The sequence below is a fragment of the Hyla sarda genome, chromosome 4 (genome assembly GCF_029499605.1).
Source record: "Hyla sarda isolate aHylSar1 chromosome 4, aHylSar1.hap1, whole genome shotgun sequence".
NCBI lineage: Eukaryota > Metazoa > Chordata > Amphibia > Anura > Hylidae > Hyla > Hyla sarda.
Window position 1 is genome coordinate 12,941,024 of NC_079192.1, and position 20,088 is coordinate 12,961,111.

At 47.1% G+C, this 20,088-nt stretch overlaps 1 protein-coding gene across 1 annotated transcript in view; it reads left to right on the forward strand.

The window, feature by feature from the left end:
* Positions 1-552: 552 nt before the first annotated feature.
* Positions 553-20,088, forward strand: part of LOC130367550 (vitelline membrane outer layer protein 1 homolog) — a 160,087-nt gene continuing 140,551 nt past the window's right edge. The window contains exon 1 of the mRNA XM_056570025.1: positions 553-690. The gene's annotated coding sequence lies outside the window, so the exon portion shown is untranslated. The remainder of the gene's footprint in view (positions 691-20,088) is intronic.

Genomic DNA, 20,088 nt, shown 5'->3' on the forward strand with positions numbered 1-20,088 from the left:
TCAGATCAAAACAAAAATCATAGCGTTAAAAACTTCAGATCACAGCACAAAAAATGATCCCTCATACCGCCCTGTACGGGGAAAAATAAAAAGTTACAGGGGTCAGAAGATGACATTTTTAAACGTATAAATTTTCCTGCATGTAGTTATGATTTTTTCCAGAAGTGCGACAAAATCCAACCTATATAAGTAGGGTATGATTTTAACCGTATGGACCTACAGAATAATGATAGATAGATAGATAATGTCACTGGAAATTAGAATTGGTGGCGCAAAAAATAAGCCATAATATGGATTTTTAGGTGGAAAATTGAAAGGGTTATGATTTTTAAAAGGTAAGGAGGAAAAAACGAAAGTGCAAAAACTGAAAAACCCTGAGTCCTTAAGGGGTTAAAAGTCATGGTGAAAATGAAAATTGGCTTTGTCCTAAGGCAAAATGGTTAATGACTTAATATGTAAACCGCAGGCGCTCCTTATTGTTGTGTAATTTGTAGAGTAATTATGACATAAGTAGTGAGAAGAGATCCATTCATTCATGTCTTTTATAGACTTAGATAACCACAATAACGGGAGGGACAACAAGTCCTGGAGGACAGAACAGGGAACACTTCAGAACTGGCATCATTGGAGAAAGGTGGAAAATTTTACTACGTAAACGTGAAGATTAAAGAAGAACTTTTTTGCTGCTGGGTGAGTGCCGCCTTTGTTCTCTCTACTACACAGCCTATGTCACGGTACGGCTGGCAGGAGGTGGATCCTCTGTGCCAGAGAGGGATTGGCGTGGACCGTGCTAGTGGACCGGTTCTAAGTTACTACTGGTATTCACCAGAGCCCGCCGCAAAGCGGGATGGTCTTGCAGCGGCGGTAGTAACCAGGTCGTATCCACTAGCAACGGCTCAACCTCTCTGACTGCTGAAGATAGGCACGGTACAAGGGAGTAGACAAGAGCAAGGTCGGACGTAGCAGAAGGTCGGGGCAGGCAGCAAGGATCGTAGTCAGGGGCAACGGCAGGAGGTCTGGAACACAGGCTAGGAACACACAAGGAAACGCTTTCACTGGCACAATGGCAACAAGATCCGGCGAGGGAGTGCAGGGGAAGTGAGGTATAAATAGGGAGTGCACAGGTGAACACACTGATTGAACCAACTGCGCCAATCAGCGGCGCAGTGGCCCTTTAAATCGCAGAGACCCGGCGCGCGCGCGCCCTAGGGAGCAGGGCCGCGCGCGCCGGGACAGGATCTTGGAAAATCGATCAACGACCACCCAAACAACAGTGTTGCCACGGGATGGGGGTAGGTCTGTAATAAAGTCCATACCAATCAGAGATCAAGGCTGTTCGGGGACAGGCAGAGGATGAAGGAGACCAGCAGGCTTCTGGCGAGGAGTCTTATCCCGGGCACAGACAGTACAGGCCCGCACAAAATCAACAACATCCGTCTCCAGAGTCGGCCACCAATAGAAACGAGAGATGAGTTGCAAGGACTTTTTGATGCCCGCATGGCCTGCGAGGTGGGAGGAGTGACCCCATTTGAGAATCCCGAGACGTTGGCGTGGAGAAACGAAGGTCTTCCCTGGAGGAGTTTGCCTGATGGAGGCTGGAGAAGTGGAAATCAGACAGTCAGGAGGAATGATGTGTTGCGGAGAGACCTCTACTTCCGAGGCATCCGAGGAACGAGAGAGAGCATCGGCCCTAATGTTCTTGTCGGCAGGGCGAAAATGAATTTCAAAGTTAAAACGGGCAAAGAACAACGACCACCTGGCCTGGTGAGGATTCAGCCGTTGGGCAGACTGGAGATAGGAGAGATTTTTGTGATCGGTGTAAATGATAACTGGAAATTTTGATCCCTCCAGAAGATGCCTCCATTCCTCAAGTGCCAATTTAATGGCCAGTAGTTCTCGATCCCCGATGGAGTAGTTCCTCTCCGCCGGAGAGAAGGTCCTAGAAAAAAAAACCACAAGTAACAGCATACCCGGAAGAATTTTTTTGTAGAAGGACCGCTCCAGCTCCCACTGAGGAGGCATCAACCTCCAATAGGAAGGGTTTAGATGGGTCAGGTCTGGAGAGCACGGGAGCAGAAGAAAAGGCAGACTTGAGCCGTTTAAATGCGTCTTCCGCTTGGGGAGACCAGGACTTAGGATTGGCATTCTTCTTGGTTAAAGCCACGATAGGAGCCACAATAGTGGAAAAATGTGGAATGAATTGTCTGTAATAATTGGCGAACCCCAAAAAACGTTGGATAGCACGGAGTCCGGAGTGGCGTGGCCAATCTAAGACGGCAGAGAGTTTATCTGGGTCCATTTGTAGTCCCTGGCCAGAGACCAAGTATCCTAGGAAAGGAAGAGATTGACATTCAAACAGACATTTCTCCATTTTGGCATAAAGTTGATTGTCTCGAAGTCTCTGAAGAACCATGCGGACATGCTGGCGGTGTTCTTCTAAGTTGGCAGAAAAAATCTGAATATCGTCCAGATACACAACAACACAGGAATATAAAAGATCACGAAAAATTTCATTAACAAAGTCTTGGAAGACGGCAGGGGCGTTGCACAGGCCAAAGGGCATGACCAGATACTCAAAGTGTCCATCTCTGGTGTTAAATGCGGTTTTCCATTCGTCCCCCTCCCTGATGCGGATGAGATTATAAGCACCTCTTAAGTCCAGTTTGGTAAAGATGTGGGCACCTTGAAGGCGATCAAAGAGTTCTGAGATAAGAGGTAGGGGGTAGCGGTTCTTTACCGTGATTTTATTAAGTCCGCGGTAGTCAATGCAAGGACGTAGGGAGCCATCTTTTTTGGACACAAAGAAAAATCCAGCTCCGGCAGGAGAGGAGGATTTGCGGATAAACCGCTTTTTTAAATTTTCCTGGATGTATTCAGACATAGCAAGAGTCTCTGGGGCGGACAGAGGATAAATTCTGCCCCGGGGTGGAGTAGTGCCCGGGAGGAGGTCAATAGGACAGTCATAAGGCCTGTGAGGAGGTAAAGTCTCAGCTTGCTTTTTGCAAAATACGTCAGCATAGTCCATATAAGCCTTAGGGAGACCGGTTACAGGGGGAACCACAGGGTCACGGCAGGGAGTACTGGGAACAGGTTTAAGACAGTCCTTGAAACAAGAAGTACCCCAGCTCTTGATCTCTCCTGTGGACCAATCAAGGGTTGGGGAATGGCGTTGAAGCCACGGTAGTCCAAGGAGAATTTCGGAAGTGCAATTGGAGAGGACCAAAAACTCAATTTTTTCGTGATGAGGTCCGATGCACATTAGGAGGGGTTCCGTGCGGTAACGCACGGTACAGTCCAATCTTTCATTGTTAACACAATTGATGTAGAGGGGTCTGGCGAGACTGGTCACCGGGATGTTGAACCTGTTGATGAGAGAGGCCAAAATAAAATTTCCTGCAGATCCGGAATCCAAGAAGGCCATAGTAGAGAAGGAGAAGGTAGAAGCAGATATCCGCACAGGCACAGTAAGGCGTGGAGAAGCAGAGTTGACATCAAGAACTGTCTCACCTTTGTGCGGAGTCAGCGTACGTCTTTCCAGGCGGGGAGGACGGATAGGACAATCCTTCAGGAAGTGTTCGGTACCGGCACAGTACAGGCAAAGATTCTCCATGTCCTCTCTTGAGGTGTCAAGCGAGACCGGTCAACTTGCATAGCCTCCACGGCGGGAGGCACAGGAACGGATTGCAGAGGACCAGAGGAGAGAGGAGCCGGGGAGAAAAAACGCCTCGTGCGAACAAAGTCCATATCCTGGCGGAGCTCCTGACGCCTTTCGGAAAAACGCATGTCAATGCGAGTGGCTAGATGAATGAGTTCATGCAGGTTAGCAGGAATTTCTCGTGCGGCCAGAACATCTTTAATGTTGCTGGATAGGCCTTTTTTAAAGGTCGCGCAGAGGGCCTCATTATTCCAGGATAATTCGGAAGCAAGAGTACGGAATTGGATGGCGTACTCGCCAACGGAAGAATTACCCTGGACCAGGTTCAGCAGGGCAGTCTCAGCAGAAGAGGCTCAGGCAGGTTCCTCAAAGACACTTCGAATTTCCGAGAAGAAGGAGTGTACAGAGGCAGTGACGGGGTCATTGCGGTCCCAGAGCGGTGTGGCCCATGACAGAGCTTTCCCAGACAGAAGGCTGACTACGAAAGCCACCTTAGACCTTTCAGTAGGAAACTGGTCCGACATCATCTCCAAGTGCAGGGAACATTGTGAAAGAAAGCCACGGCAAAACTTAGAGTCCCCATCAAATGTATCCGGCAAGGATAGTCGTAGGCCGGAAGCGGCCACTCGCTGCGGAGGAGGTGCAGGAGCAGGCGGAGGAGATGATTGCTGAAGCTGTGGTAGTAGTTGCTGTAGCATCACGGTCAGTTGAGACAGCTGGTGGCCTTGTTGCGCTATCTGTTGCGACTGCTGGGCAACCACCGTGGTGAGGTCGGCGACAGCTGGCAGTGGAACTTCAGCGGGATCCATGGCCGGATCTACTGTCACGGTACGGCTGGCAGGAGGTGGATCCTCTTTGCCAGAGAGGGATTGGCGTGGACCGTGCTAGTGGACCGGTTCTAAGTTACTACTGGTATTCACCAGAGCCCGCCGCAAAGCGGGATGGTCTTGCAGCGGCGGTAGTAACCAGGTCGTATCCACTAGCAACGGCTCAACCTCTCTGACTGCTGAAGATAGGCGCGGTACAAGGGAGTAGACAAGAGCAAGGTCGGACGTAGCAGAAGGTCGGGGCAGGCAGCAAGGATCGTAGTCAGGGGCAACGGCAGGAGGTCTGGAACACAGGCTAGGAACACACAAGGAAACGCTTTCACTGGCACAATGGCAACAAGATCCGGCGAGGGAGTGCAGGGGAAGTGAGGTATAAATAGGGAGTGCACAGGTGAACACACTGATTGAACCAACTGCGCCAATCAGCGGCGCAGTGGCCCTTTAAATCGCAGAGACCCGGCGCGCGCGCGCCCTAGGGAGCGGGGCCGCGCGCGCCGGGACAGGACCGACGGAGAGCGAGTCAGGTACGGGAGCTGGGGTGCGCATCGCGAGCGGGCGCCACCCGCATCGCGAATCGCATCCCGGCTGGGAGAGGAATCGCAGCGCACCCGGTCAGCAGATCTGACCGGGGCGCTGCAGTTGCGAGGATGTTGCGAGCGCTCCGGGGAGGAGCGGGGACCCGGAGCGCTCGGCGTAACAGCCTACAGCTATACCCCATGATTTATTAATTTGGCATTAGTATTGCTGGCACTTTTAAAAATGTTCTGTGAGATCCTCTGTGTTGAGCCGAGCCTTCAAGGCTGTGTGCCCACGACATTTTTGAGAAATATTAAAGTTTTTAGCCCCAAAAATTCTTTTTTTTACCATATTTTTAAGCTGTTTTTCGAGCCATGTATGGCTAAAAATTCATCCAAAACAACACTTTACCCGAAAAATAAAAAGACCAAAGGGCCTCCTAAAATCTGTAAAATTGATTTTAATTAACTATATTTAAAAAAATAAACACATAAATAAATAAATATGTAACACTATGTGGCTTGATGGTAAAATGATCTAATATTCCTGTATTGCTAGTCATTGTTTTACTAACAGGACTCTATTAGAACCAAAGGAACATGTACAAAGAAATCTTAAAGTATGTACAAATATATTATGGCCCATGTACCTAGATGATAAAGCAGAATACTAGATATATCCTGAATATTTGTATATAGACCCTATAGTGGGGCAAATATTTGGACATCGTAATAGGTAGTTGTAGTGTTTGTGATGGAAACACAACTCAGGGTACAAAAATTGGCCTCACTATGTTATTATTGCTAAAAAATAGCCATAGTGATTTTTAGTTCCATGAATAATGCATGAACAACCAAAGAATAAAAGGGAGCTATTTAAAGTGCAAAGTAGAATGCAAAATGTCTTTATTGGTATAACAGGTAATGTTTAAAAACCGTTAAAATACATAACAGGAGGAAATCGACAAAGGCGACATACCTTGGACTAATAAATAGTAAAGGCAATACAGTGCATATATACCGTATTTTTTGCTGTATAAGACGCACTTTTTCTTCCCCAAAACTGGGGGGGAAAAGTCGGTGCGTCTTATACGGCGAATACACCCCTATCGCGGCGGCCCCTGCGGCCATCAACGGCCGGGACCCGCGGCTAATACAGGACATCACCGATCGCGGTGATGCCCTGCATTAACCCTTCAGACGCGGCGATCAAAGCTGACCGCCGCGTCTGAAGGGAAAGTGACACTAACCCGGCTGTTCAGTCGGGCTGTTCGGGACCGCCGCGGTTTCACCGCAGCGGTCCCGAACAGCCCGACTGAATAGCCGGGTTAGTGCTTACAGGACACGGGAGGGACCTTACCTGCTTCCTCGGTGTCTTCTCCGTTCAGGGCTCCCCTGTATGGCCGGCGCTCTCCTTCCTCGTCATCACGTCGTCGCGTACGTGCGTCAGCCTGCGTAACGACGTGATGGCGGCGACTGAGAGCGAGGATACCCGGCCGGCAGCAGAGACGTTCCTGAGCGACAGGGACACGGCGACAGCGATGGAGCGACATCCAGGGCAGCGGTGACGTGTCCGGAGTGGCGGGGACACGTGAGTATTACCTCCTATGCAGTGGTCTTCAATCTGCGGACCTCCAGATGTTGAAAAACTACAACTCCCAGCATTTTGCACCTAAAAATAGGGTGCGTCTTATACGCCGGTGCGTCCTATAGGGCGAAAAATACGGTAGTTAATTCACAAACATATACAATCAATAGAGGTTCCTACAATATGTGTACGTAAAGTGCTAGCGAATCTCCCCAGGTTACATGAGTAGTAGCAGGCACGTCCATAGATACAGTAACATACCAGCAGTAATGAGCGCAAGATACAGGATGCCGCCGCCCTTTCTAGGTGGGGCCTAATATGCAAATACACATTAGTCACCAGCAATCATTTGGTAACTCTGTTAAAAGGGGTACTCCACTGTCCCAGTGTCCAGAACATTTTGTTCCAAACGCTGGGTGCGGACTGCGAGGATTGTATTGTCATGGCCATGCCCCCTAGTGACGTCACACCACGCCCTCTCAATGCAAGTCTATGGGAGGGGGTGTGGCAGCTGCCACGCCCCCTCCATAGACATGCATTGAGGGGGCGTGATGTGACATCACTAGGAGGCTTGGCCATGAAATCACGGCCCCTGTAGCCCGCACCCAGCGATCGGAACAAAATGTTCCGGACGCTGGGCCAGTGGAGTACCCCTTTTAATTCCTTAGATGCCTCAGTCACTATTGAACTCACCACCTAAGTGGTATAATGGTTGTGATAAGAGTTATCTCCAATCCTAGCCATTACAGGAGGGAGTCCTCTATATGTTACATAGGGTGACACAGGCACAAAATGTAATTATTGTTCTTATTTTAATGCAGTAGTCTGGAAAATCTTATTAACCACTTAAGCACCTAGGGCGTATGGATACGCCTTGACGTCCTGGTACTTAAGGACCCAGAGCGTATCCATACGCCCGTGGGAACTTCGGTCCCCACCGCGCGCCAGGGACCGGACCAGGGTGACTGCTGATATCAATCAGCAGGCACCCCACGCAAATGCCCAGGGGGGTCATCAGACCCCCCCGTCGGCGATCGGTGCAAATCGCAAGTGAATTCACACTTGCGATTTGCGCCGATTACGGGTCATACGGGTCTATTGTGACCCGGTGACCCGGAATAGAAGGGGGATCGCGGTTGTCTAAGACACCCACGATCCCCCTGTAGGCATAGGAGTATAGGCCACCCCTCCTATCCCTGCTATTGGTCTGCTATTGATCGTCAGAGGCGACGACCAATAGCAGACCGGGGGCAGGGGGGGTTAACATTCGTTTTCCCCATCCTGCCCACCCACAATAGGCGGGCAGAACGGGGAACCGAAGGGGACCGGGCGCCAACGTCCACTTACCGATCCGGAGGCTGCGGCGACGGTGATCGGCGGGCGGCGTAACGTGCGTCAGAAGAGGACGGCTCCCGGGATCCTACGGAAGCTGGTAAGTTGATCTGGAGGGCAACAGTCTGAGACTGTGGTCTCTAAACTGTAGTCCTCCAGATGTTGCAAAACTTCAACTCCCAGCATGCCCTTACAGCTGTTTGGGCATGCTGGAATATGTAGTTTTGCAACAGCTGGAGGGCTGCAGTCTGAGACCACTATACAGTGGTCTCTAAACTATATCCCTCCAGATATTGGAAAACTACAACTCCTAGCATGCCCACATAGCTGTTTGTTGTCTGGGCATGCTGGGAGTTGTAGTTTTGCAACATCTGGAGGTCCACAATTTGGAGATCACTGTGCATTGGTCTAAAAACTGTAGCCCTCCAGATGTTGCAAAACTGCAAATCCCAGCATACCCAGACAGCAAACAGCTGTCTCGGCATGCTGGGAGTTGTAGTTGGGTACCTCCAGCTGTTGCATAACTATATCTTGTAGTTTTGCAACAGCTGGAGGCACACTGGTTGAAAAATACTGTGTTAGGTAACAGAACCTAAGTGAAGGTTTTCCAACCAGTGTGCCTCCAGCTGTTGCAAAAGTACAACTCCCAGCATGCATGGTATGTCAGTACATGCTGGGAAATGTAGTTTTGAAACAGCTGGAGGTTTGCCGCCCCCCCCCCCCCCATGTGAACGTACAGGGTACATTCACACAGGCAGGTTTACAGTAAGTTACCTGCTTCAAGTTTGGGCTGCAGCTGCAGCGCAAACTCCTAGCGGGAAACTCACCGTAACTCGACAGTGTGAATGTACCCTAAAAACACTACACTACACTACACTAACACATAATAAAGGGTAAAACACTACATATACACCCCCTTACACTGTCCCCCCAATAAAAATTAAAAACGTCTTGTACGGCAGTGTTTCCAAAACGGAGCCTCTTTGGGAGTCACTGGTGTAGAATACCCCTATGTCCACCCCTATGCAATCCCTAATTCAGTCCTCAAATGCGCATGGCGCTCTCTCAATTCGGAGCCCTGTCGTATTTCAAGGAAACCGTTCAGGGACACATATGGGGTATTTCCGTACTCGGGAGAAATTGGACCACAAATTTTGGGGGTCTTTTTTTCCTTTTACCGCTTGTGAAAAGGAAAAGTTGGGGCTACACCAGCCTGTTAGTGTAAAAAAATAAAAAAATTTACACTAACATGCTGGTGTTGCCCCATACTTTTTATTTTCACAAGCGGTAAAAGGAACAAAAGACCCTCAAAATTTGTAACGCAATTTCTCCTGAGTACGGAAATACCCCATATGTAAGCGTAAAATGCTCTGCGGGCGCAAAACAAGGCTCAGGAATGAGAGCACACCATGTATATTTGAGGCCTTAATTGGTGATTTGCACATGGGTGGCTGATTTTACAGCGGTTCTGACAAACGCAAAAATAAAAAATACCCACATGTGACCCCATTTTGGAAACTACACCCCTCACGGAACGTGACAAGGGGTATAGTGAGCCTTAACACCCCACAGGTGTTTGAAGAATTTTCATTAAAGTTGGATGGGAAAATGAAAAAAAAATTTTTTCACTAAAATGCTGGTGTTACCCTAAATTTTTCATTGTCTCCTCACATATAGAAATCATCCCCAGCCCCTGCAGTGTAATATGTCTCCTCACATATAGAAATCATCCCCAGCCCGTGCAGTGTAATATGTCTCCTCACATATAGAAATCATCTCCAGCCCCTGCAGTGTAATATGTCTCCTCACATATAGAAATCATCCCCAGCCCGTGCAGTGTAATATGTCTCCTCACATATAGAAATCACCCCCAGCCCGTGCAGTGCAATATGTCTCCTCCCATATAGAAATCATCCCCAGCCCCTGCAGTGTAATATGTCTCCTCACATATAGAAATCATCCCCAGCCCCTGCAGTGTAATATGTCTCCTCACATATAGAAATCATCCCCAGCCCCTGCAGTGTAATATGTCTCCTCACATATAGAAATCATCCCCAGCCCGTGCAGTGTAATAAGTCTCCTCACATATAGAAATCATCCCCAGCCCCTGCAGTGTAATATGTCTCCTCACATATAGAAATCATCCCCAGCCCCTGCAGTGTAATATGTCTCCTCACATATAGAAATCATCCCCAGCCCGTGCAGTATAATATGTCTCCTCACATATAGAAATCATCCCCAGCCCCTGCAGTGTAATATGTCTCCTCACATATAGAAATCATCCCCAGCCCCTGTAGTGTAATATGTCTCCTCACATATAGAAATCATCCCCAGCCCCTGCAGTGTAATATGTCTCCTCACATATAGAAATCATCCCCAGCCCCTGCAGTGTAATATGTCTCCTCACACATAGAAATCATCCCCAGCCCGTGCAGTGTAATATGTCTCCTCACATATAGAAATCATCCCCAGCCCGTGCAGTGTAATATGTCTCCTCACATATAGAAATCATCCCCAGCCCGTGCAGTGTAATATGTCTCCTCACATATAGAAATCATCCCCAGCCCCTGCAGTGTAATATGTCTCCTCACATATAGAAATCATCCCCAGCCCCTGCAGTGTAATATGTCTCCTCACATATAGAAATCATCCCCAGCCCCTGCAGTGTAATATGTCTCCTCACATATAGAAATCATCCCCAGCCCCTGCAGTGTAATATGTCTCCTCACATATAGAAATCATCCCCAGCCCCTGCAGTGTAATATATCTCCTCACATATAGAAATCATCTCCAGCCCGTGCAGTGTAATATGTCTCCTCACATACAGAAATCATCTCCAGCCCGTGCAGTGTAATATGTCTCCTCACATATAGAAATCATCCCCAGCCCGTGCACTATAATATGTCTCCTCAAATATAGAAATCATCCGCAGCCCGTGCAGTGTAATATGTCTCCTCACATATAGAAATCATCCCAGCCCCTGCAGTGTAATATATCTCCTCACATATAGAAATCATCCCCAGCCCCTGCAGTGTAATATGTCTCCTCACATATAGAAATCATCCCCAGCACCTGCAGTGTAATATGTCTCCTCACATATAGAAATCATCCCCAGCCCCTGCAGTGTAATATGTCTCCTCACATATAGAAATCATCCCCTGCCCCTGCAGTGTAATATGTCTCCTCACATATAGAAATCATCCCCAGCCCCTGCAGTGTAATATGTCTCCTCACATATAGAAATCATCCCCAGCCCCTGCAGTGTAATATGTCTCCTCACATATAGAAATCATCCCCAGCCCCTGCAGTGTAATATATCTCCTCACATATAGAAATCATCCCCAGCCCCTGCAGTGCAATATGTCTCCTCACATATAGAAATCATCCCCAACCCCTGCAGTATAATATGTCTCCTCACATATAGAAATCATCCGCAGCCCGTGCAGTGTAATATGTCTCCTCACATATAGAAATCATCCCCAGCCCGTGCAGTGTAATATATCTCCTCACATATAGAAATCATCCCCAGCCCGTGCAGTGTAATATGTGTCCTCACATATAGAAATCATCCCCAGCCCCTGCAGTGTAATATGTCTCCTCACATATAGAAATCATCCCCAGCCTGTGCAGTGTAATATGTCTCCTCATATATAGAAATCATCCCCAGCCCGTGCAGTGTAATATGTCTCCTCACATATAGAAATCATCCCCAGCCCCTGCAGTGTAATATGTCTCCTCACATATAGAAATCATCCCCAGCCCCTGCAGTGTAATATATCTCCTCACATATAGACATCATCCCCAGCCCCTGCAGTGTAATATGTCTCCTCACATATAGAAATCATCTCCAGCCCCTGCAGTGTAATATGTCTCCTCACATATAGAAATCATCCCCAGCCCGTGCAGTGTAATGTCTCCTCACATATAGAAATCATCCCCAGCCCCTGCAGTGCAATATGTCTCCTCACATATAGAAATCATCCCCAGCCCGTGCAGTATAATATGTCTCCTCACATATAGAAATCATCCCCAGCCCGTGCAGTGCAATATGTCTCCTCATATATAGAAATCATCCCCAGCCCGTGCAGTGTAATATGTCTCCTCACATATAGAAATCATCCCCAGCCCCTGCAGTGTAATATGTCTCCTCACATATAGAAATCATCCCCAGCCCCTGCAGTGTAATATATCTCCTCACATATAGACATCATCCCCAGCCCCTGCAGTGTAATATGTCTCCTCACATATAGAAATCATCTCCAGCCCCTGCAGTGTAATATGTCTCCTCACATATAGAAATCATCCCCAGCCCGTGCAGTGTAATGTCTCCTCACATATAGAAATCATCCCCAGCCCCTGCAGTGTAATATGTCTCCTCACATATAGAAATCATCCCCAGCCCGTGCAGTGAAATATGTCTCCTCACATATAGAAATCATCCCCAGCCCCTGCAGTGTAATACGTCTCCTCACATATAGAAATCATCCCCAGCCCCTGCAGTGTAATATGTCTCCTCACATATAGAAATCATCCCCAGCCCCTGCAGTGCGAAATGTCTCCTCACATATAGAAATCATCCCCAGCCCCTGCAGTGTATTATGTCTCCTCACATATAAAATCATCCCCAGCCCCTGCAGTGTAATATGTCTCCTCAAATATAGAAATCATCCCCAGCCCGTGCAGTGTAATATGTCTCCTCACATATAGAAATCATCCCCAGCCCCTGCAGTGTAATATGTCTCCTCACATATAGAAATCATCCCCAGCCCATGCAGTGTAATATGTCTCCTCACATATAGAAATCATCCCCAGCCCGTGCAGTGCAGTATGTCTCCTCACATATAGAAATCATCCCCAGCCCATGCAGTGTAATATGTCTCCTCACATATAGAAATCATCCCCAGCCCCTGCAGTGTAATATGTCTCCTCATAGAAATCATCCCCAGCCCCTGCAGTGTAATATGTCTGCTCACATATAGAAATCATCCCCAGCCCCCTGCAGTGCAGTATGTCTCCTCACATATAGGAATCATTCCCAGCCCCTGCAGTGCGAAATGTCTCCTCACATATAGAAATCATCCCCAGCCCCTGCAGTATAATATGTCTCCTCACATATAGAAATCATCCCCAGCCCGTGCAGTGTAATATGTCTCCTCACATATAGAAATCATCCCCAGCCACTGCAGTATAATATGTCTCCTCACATATAGAAATCATCCCCAGCCCCTACAGTGCGAAATGTCTCCTCACATATAGAAATCATCCCCAGCCCCTGCAGTATAATATGTCTCATCACATATAGAAATCATCCCCAGCCCGTGCAGTGTAATATGTCTCCTCACATATAGAAATCATCCCCAGCCCCTGCAGTGTAATACGTCTCCTCACATATAGAAATCATCCCCAGCCCCTGCAGTGTAATATGTCTCCTCACATATAGAAATCATCCCCAGCTCCTGCAGTGTAATATGTCTCCTCACATATAGAAATCATCCCCAGCTCCTGCAGTGTAATATGTCTCCTCACATATAGAAATCATCCCCAGCCCCTGCAGTGTAATATATCACCTCACATATAGAAATCATCCCCAGCCCCTGCAGTGTAATATGTCTCCTCACATATAGAATTCATCCCCAGCCCCTGCAGTGTAATATGTCTCCTCACATATAGAAATCACCCCCAGCCTCTGCAGTGTAATATGTCTCCTCACATATAGAAATCATCCCCAGCCCCTGCAGTGTAATATATCTCCTCACATATAGAAATCATCCCCAGCCCCTGCAGTGTAATATGTCTCCTCACATATAGAAATCATCCGCAGCCCGTGCAGTGTAATATGTCTCCTCACATATAGAAATCATCCCCAGCCCCTGCAGTGTAATATGTCTCCTCACATATAGAAATCATCCCCAGCCCCTGTAGTGTAATATGTCTCCTCACATATAAAAATCATCCCCAGCCCCTGCAGTGTAATATGTCTCCTCACATATAGAAATCATCCCCAGCCCGTGCAGTATAATATGTCTCCTCACATATAGAAATCATCCCCAGCCCCTGCAGTGTAATATGTCTCCTCACATATAGAAATCATCCCCAGCCCCTGCAGTGTAATATGTCTCCTCACATATAGAAATCATCCCCAGCCCGTGCAGTGTAATATGTCTCCTCACATATAGAAATCATCCCCAGCCCCTGCAGTGTAATATGTCTCCTCACATATGGAAATCATCCCCAGCCCCTGCAGTGTGATATGTCTCCTCACATATAGAAATCATTCCCAGCCCCTGCAGTGTTATATGTCTCCTCACACATAGAAATCATCCCCAGCCCCTGCAGTGTAATATGTCTCCTCACATATAGAAATCATCCCCAGCCCCTGCAATGTAATATGTCTCCTCACATATAGAAATCCTCCGCAGCCCGTGCAGTGTAATATGTCTCCTCACATATAGAAATCATCTCCAGCCCGTGCAGTATAATATGTCTCCTCACATATAGAAATCATCCCCAGCCCCTGCAGTGTAACATGTATCCTCACATATAGAAATCATCCCCAGCCCCTGCAGTGTAATATGTCTCCTCACATATAGAAATCATCCCCAGCCCCTGCAGTGTAATATATCTCCTCACATATAGAAATCATTCCCAGCCCCTGCAGTGTAATATGTCTCCTCACATATAGATATCCTCCGCAGCCCGTGCAGTATAATATGTCTCCTCACATATAAAAATTATCCCCATCACCTGCAGTGCGAAATGTCTCCTCACATATAGAAATCATCCCCAGCCCCTGCAGTGTAATATGTCTGCTCACATATAGAAATCATCCCCAGCCCCTGCAGTGTAATATGTCTCCTCACATATAGAAATCATCCCCAGCCCCTGCAGTGTAATATGTCTCCTCACATATAGAAATCATCCCCAGCCCCTGCAGTGTAATATGTCTCCTCACATATAGAAATCATCCCCAGCCCCTGCAGTGTAATATGTCTGCTCACATATAGAAATCATCCCCAGCCCCTGCAGTGTAATATATCTCCTCACATATAGAAATCATCCCCAGCCCCTGCAGTGTAATATGTCTCCTCACATATAGAAATCATCCCCAGCCCCTGCAGTGTAATATGTCTCCTCACATATAGAAATCATCCCCAGCCCCTGCAGTATGTCTTCTCACATATAGAAATCATCCCCAGCCCGTGCAGTGTAATATGTCTCCTCACATATAGAAATCATCCCCAGCCCCTGCAGTGTAATATGTCTCCTCACATATAGAAATCATCCCCAGCCCGTGCAGTGTAATATATCTCCTCACATATAGAAATCATCCCCAGCCCGTGCAGTGTAATATGTCTCCTCACATATAGAAATCATCTCCAGCCCCTGCAGTGTAATATGTCTCCTCACATATAGAAATCATCCCCAGCCCGTGCAGTGTAATATGTCTCCTCACATATAGAAATCATCCCCAGCCCCTGCAGTGTAATATGTCTCCTCACATATAGAAATCATCCCCAGCCCCTGCAGTGTAATATGTCTCCTCACATATAGAAATCATCCCCAGCCCCTGCAGTGTAATATGTCTCCTCACATATAGAAATCATCCCTTGCCCGTGCAGTGTAATATGTCTCCTCACATATAGAAATCATCTCCAGCCCCTGCAGTGTAATATGTCTCCTCACATATAGAAATCATCCCTTGCCCGTACAGTGTAATATGTCTCCTCACATATAGAAATCATCCCCAGCCCCTGCAGTGTAATATGTCTCCTCACATATAGAAATCATCCCCAGCCCGTGCAGTGTAATATGTCTCCTCACTTATAGAAATCATCCCCAGCCCCTGCAGTGTAATATGTCTCCTCACATATAGAAATCATCCCCAGCCCGTGCAGTGTAATATGTCTCCTCACATATAGAAATCATCCCCAGCCCCTGCAGTGTAATATGTCTCCTCACATATAGAAATCATCCCCAGCCCGTGCAGTATAATATGTCTCCTCACATATAGAAATCATCCCCAGCCCCTGCAGTGTAATATGTCTCCTCACATATAGAAATCATCCCTTGCCCGTGCAGTGTAATATGTCTCCTCACATATAGAAATCATCCCCTGCCCCTGCAGTGTGATATGTCTCCTCACATATAGAAATCTTCCCCAGCCCCTGCAGTGTAATATGTCTCCTCACATATAGAAATCATCCCTTGCCCGTGCAGTGTAATATGTCTCCTCACATATAGAAATCATCCCCAGCCCCTGCAGTGTAATATGTCTCCTCACATATAGAAATCATCCGCAGCCCGTGCAGTGTAATATGTCTCCTCACATATAGAAATCATCCCCAGCCCGTGCAGTGTAATATATCTCCTCACATATAGAAATAATCCCCAGCCCCTGCAGTGTAATATGTCTCCTCACATATAGAAATCATCCGCAGCCCGTGCAGTGTAATATGTCTCCTCACATATAGAAATCATCCCCAGCCCCTGCAGTGCGAAATGTCTTGTCACATATAGAAATCATCCCCAGCCCGTGCAGTGTAATATGTCTCCTCACATATAAAATCATCCCCAGCCCCTGCAGTGTAATATGTCTCCTCAAATATAGAAATCATCCCCAGCCCGTGCAGTGTAATATGTCTCCTCACATATAGAAATCATCCCCAGCCCCTGCAGTGTAATATGTCTCCTCACATATGGAAATCATCCCCAGCCCGTGCAGTGCAGTATGTCTCCTCACATATAGAAATCATCCCCAGCCCCTGCAGTGTAATATGTCTCCTCACATATAGAAATCATCCCCAGCCCCTGCAGTGTAATACGTCTCCTCACATATAGAAATCATCCCCAGCCCCTGCAGTGTATTATGTCTCCTCACATATAGAAATCATCCCCAGCCCGTGCAGTGTAATATGTCTCCTCACATATAGAAATCATCCCCAGCCCGTGCAGTGTAATACGTCTCCTCACATATAGAAATCGTCCCAAGCTCCTGCAGTGTAATATGTCTCCTCACATATAGAAATCATCCCCAGCCCTTGCAGTGTAATATATCTCCTCACATATAGAAATAATCCCCAGCCCCTGCAGTGTAATATGTCTCCTCACATATAGAAATCATCCCCAGCCCGTGCAGTGTAATATGTCTCCTCACATATAGAAATCATCCCCAGCCCCTGCAGTGCGAAATGTCTTGTCACATATAGAAATCATCCCCAGCCCGTGCAGTGTAATATGTCTCCTCACATATAAAATCATCCCCAGCCCCTGCAGTGTAATATGTCTCCTCAAATATAGAAATCATCCCCAGCCCGTGCAGTGTAATATGTCTCCTCACATATAGAAATCATCCCCAGCCCCTGCAGTGTAATATGTCTCCTCACATATGGAAATCATCCCCAGCCCGTGCAGTGTAATATGTCTCCTCACATATAGAAATCATCCCCAGCCCGTGCAGTGTAATATGTCTCCTCACATATAGAAATCACCCCCAGCCTCTGCAGTGTAATATGTCTCCTCACATATAGAAATCATCCCCAGCCCCTGTAGTGTAATATGTCTCCTCACATATAGAAATCATCCCCAGCCCGTGCAGTGTAATATGTCTCCTCACATATAGAAATCATCCCCAGCCCGTGCAGTGTAATATGTCTCCTCACATATAGAAATCATCCGCAGCCCCTGCAGTGTAATATGTCTCCTCACATATAGAAATCATCCCCAGCCCCTGTAGTGTAATATGTCTCCTCACATATAAAAATCATCCCCAGCCCCTGCAGTGTAATATGTCTCCTCACATATAGAAATCATCCCCAGCCCCTGTAGTGTAATATGTCTCCTCACATATAAAAATCATCCCCAGCCCCTGCAGTGTAATATGTCTCCTCACATATAGAAATCATCCCCAGCCCGTGCAGTATAATATGTCTCCTCACATATAAAAATCATCCCCAGCCCCTGCAGTGTAATATGTCTCCTCACATATAGAAATCATCCCCAGCCCCTGCAGTGTAATATGTCTCCTCACATATAGAAATCATCCCCAGCCCGTGCAGTGTAATATGTCTCCTCACATATAGAAATCATCCCCAGCCCCTGCAGTGTAATATGTCTCCTCACATATAGAAATCATCCCCAGCCCGTGCAGTGTAATATGTCTCCTCACATATGGAAATCATCCCCAGCCCCTGCAGTGTAATATGTCTCCTCACACATAGAAATCATCCCCAGCCCCTGCAGTGCGAAATGTCTCCTCACATATAGAAATCATCCCCAGCCCCTGCAGTGTAATATGTCTGCTCACATATAGAAATCATCCCTAGCCCCTGCAGTATAATATGTCTCCTCACATATAGAATTCATTCCCAGCCCCTGCAGTGTAATATATCTCCTCACATATAGAAATCATCCCCAGCCCCTGCAGTGCAATATGTCTCCTCACATATAGAAATCATCCCCAGCCCTGCAGTGTAATATGTCTCCTCACATATAGAAATCATCCCCAGCCCGTGCAGTGTAATATGTCTCCTCACATATAGAAATCATCCCCAGCCCCTGCAGTGTAATATGTCTCCTCACATATAGAAATCATCCCCAGCCCCTGCAGTGTAATATATCTCCTCACATATAGAAATCATCCCCAGCAACTGCAGTATAATATGTCTCCTCACATATAGAAATCATCTCCAGCCCCTGCAGTGTAATATGTCTCCTCACATATAGAAATCATCCCCAGCCCCTGCAGTGTAATATGTCTCCTCACATATAGAAATCATCCCCAGCCCGTGCAGTGTAATATATCTCCTCACATATAGAAATCATCCCCAGCCCGTGCAGTGTAATATGTCTCCTCACATATAGAAATCATCCCCAGCCCGTGCAGTGTAATATGTCTCCTCACATATAGAAATCATCCCCAGCCCCTGCAGTGTAATATGTCTCCTCACATATAGAAATCATCCCCAGCCCGTGCAGTGTAATATATCTCCTCACATGTAGAAATCATCCCCAGCCCCTGCAGTGTAATATGTCTCCTCACATATAGAAATCATCCCCAGCCCCTGCAGTGTAATATGTCTCCTCACATATAGAAATCATCCCCAGCTCTGCAGTGTTATATGTCTCCTCACATATAGAAATCATCCGCAGCCCCTGCAGTGTAATATGTCTCCTCACATATAGAAATCACCCCCAGCCCCTGCAGTGTAATATGTCTCCTCACACATAGAAATCATCCCCAGCACCTGCAGTGTAATATGTCTCCTCACATATAGATATCATCCCCAGCCCCTGCAGTGCAATATGTCTCCTCACATATAGAAATCATCCCCAGCCCCTGCAGTGTAATATATCTCCTCACATATAGAAATTATCTCCAGCCCCTGCAGTATAATATGTCTCCTCATATATAGAAATCATCCCCAGCCCCTGCAGTGTAATATATCTGCTCACATATAGAAATCATCTCCAGCCCGTGCAGTGTAATATGTCTCCTCACACATAGAAATCATCCCCAGCCTCTGCAGTGTAATATGTCTCCTCACATATAGAAATCATCCCCAGCCCCTGCAGTGTAATATGTCTCCTCACATATAGAAATCATCCCCAGACCGTGCAGTGTAATATGTCTCCTCACATATAGAGATCATCCCCAGCCCCTGCAGTGCAATATGTCTCCTCACATATAGAAATCATCCCCAGCCCGTGCAGTGTAATATGTCTCCTCACATATAGAAATCATCCCCAGCCCGTGCAGTGTAATATGTCTCCTCACATATAGAAATCATCCCCAGCCCGTGCAATGTAATATGTCTCCTCACATATAGAAATCATCCCCAGCCCCTGCAGTGTAATATGTCTCCTCACATATAGAAATCATCCCCAGCCCGTGCAGTGTAATATGTCTCCTCACATATAGAAATCATCTCCAGCCCCTGCAGTGTAATATGTCTCCTCACATATAGAAATCATCCGCAGCCCGTGCAGTGTAATATGTCTCCTCACATATAGAAATCATCCCCAGCCCCTGCAGTGTAATATGTCTCCTCACATATAGAAATCATCCCCAGCCCCTGCAGTGTAATATGTCTCCTCACATAGAGAAATCATCCCCAGCCCCTGCAGTGTAATATGTCTCCTCACATATAGAAATCATCCCCAGCCCTGCAGTGT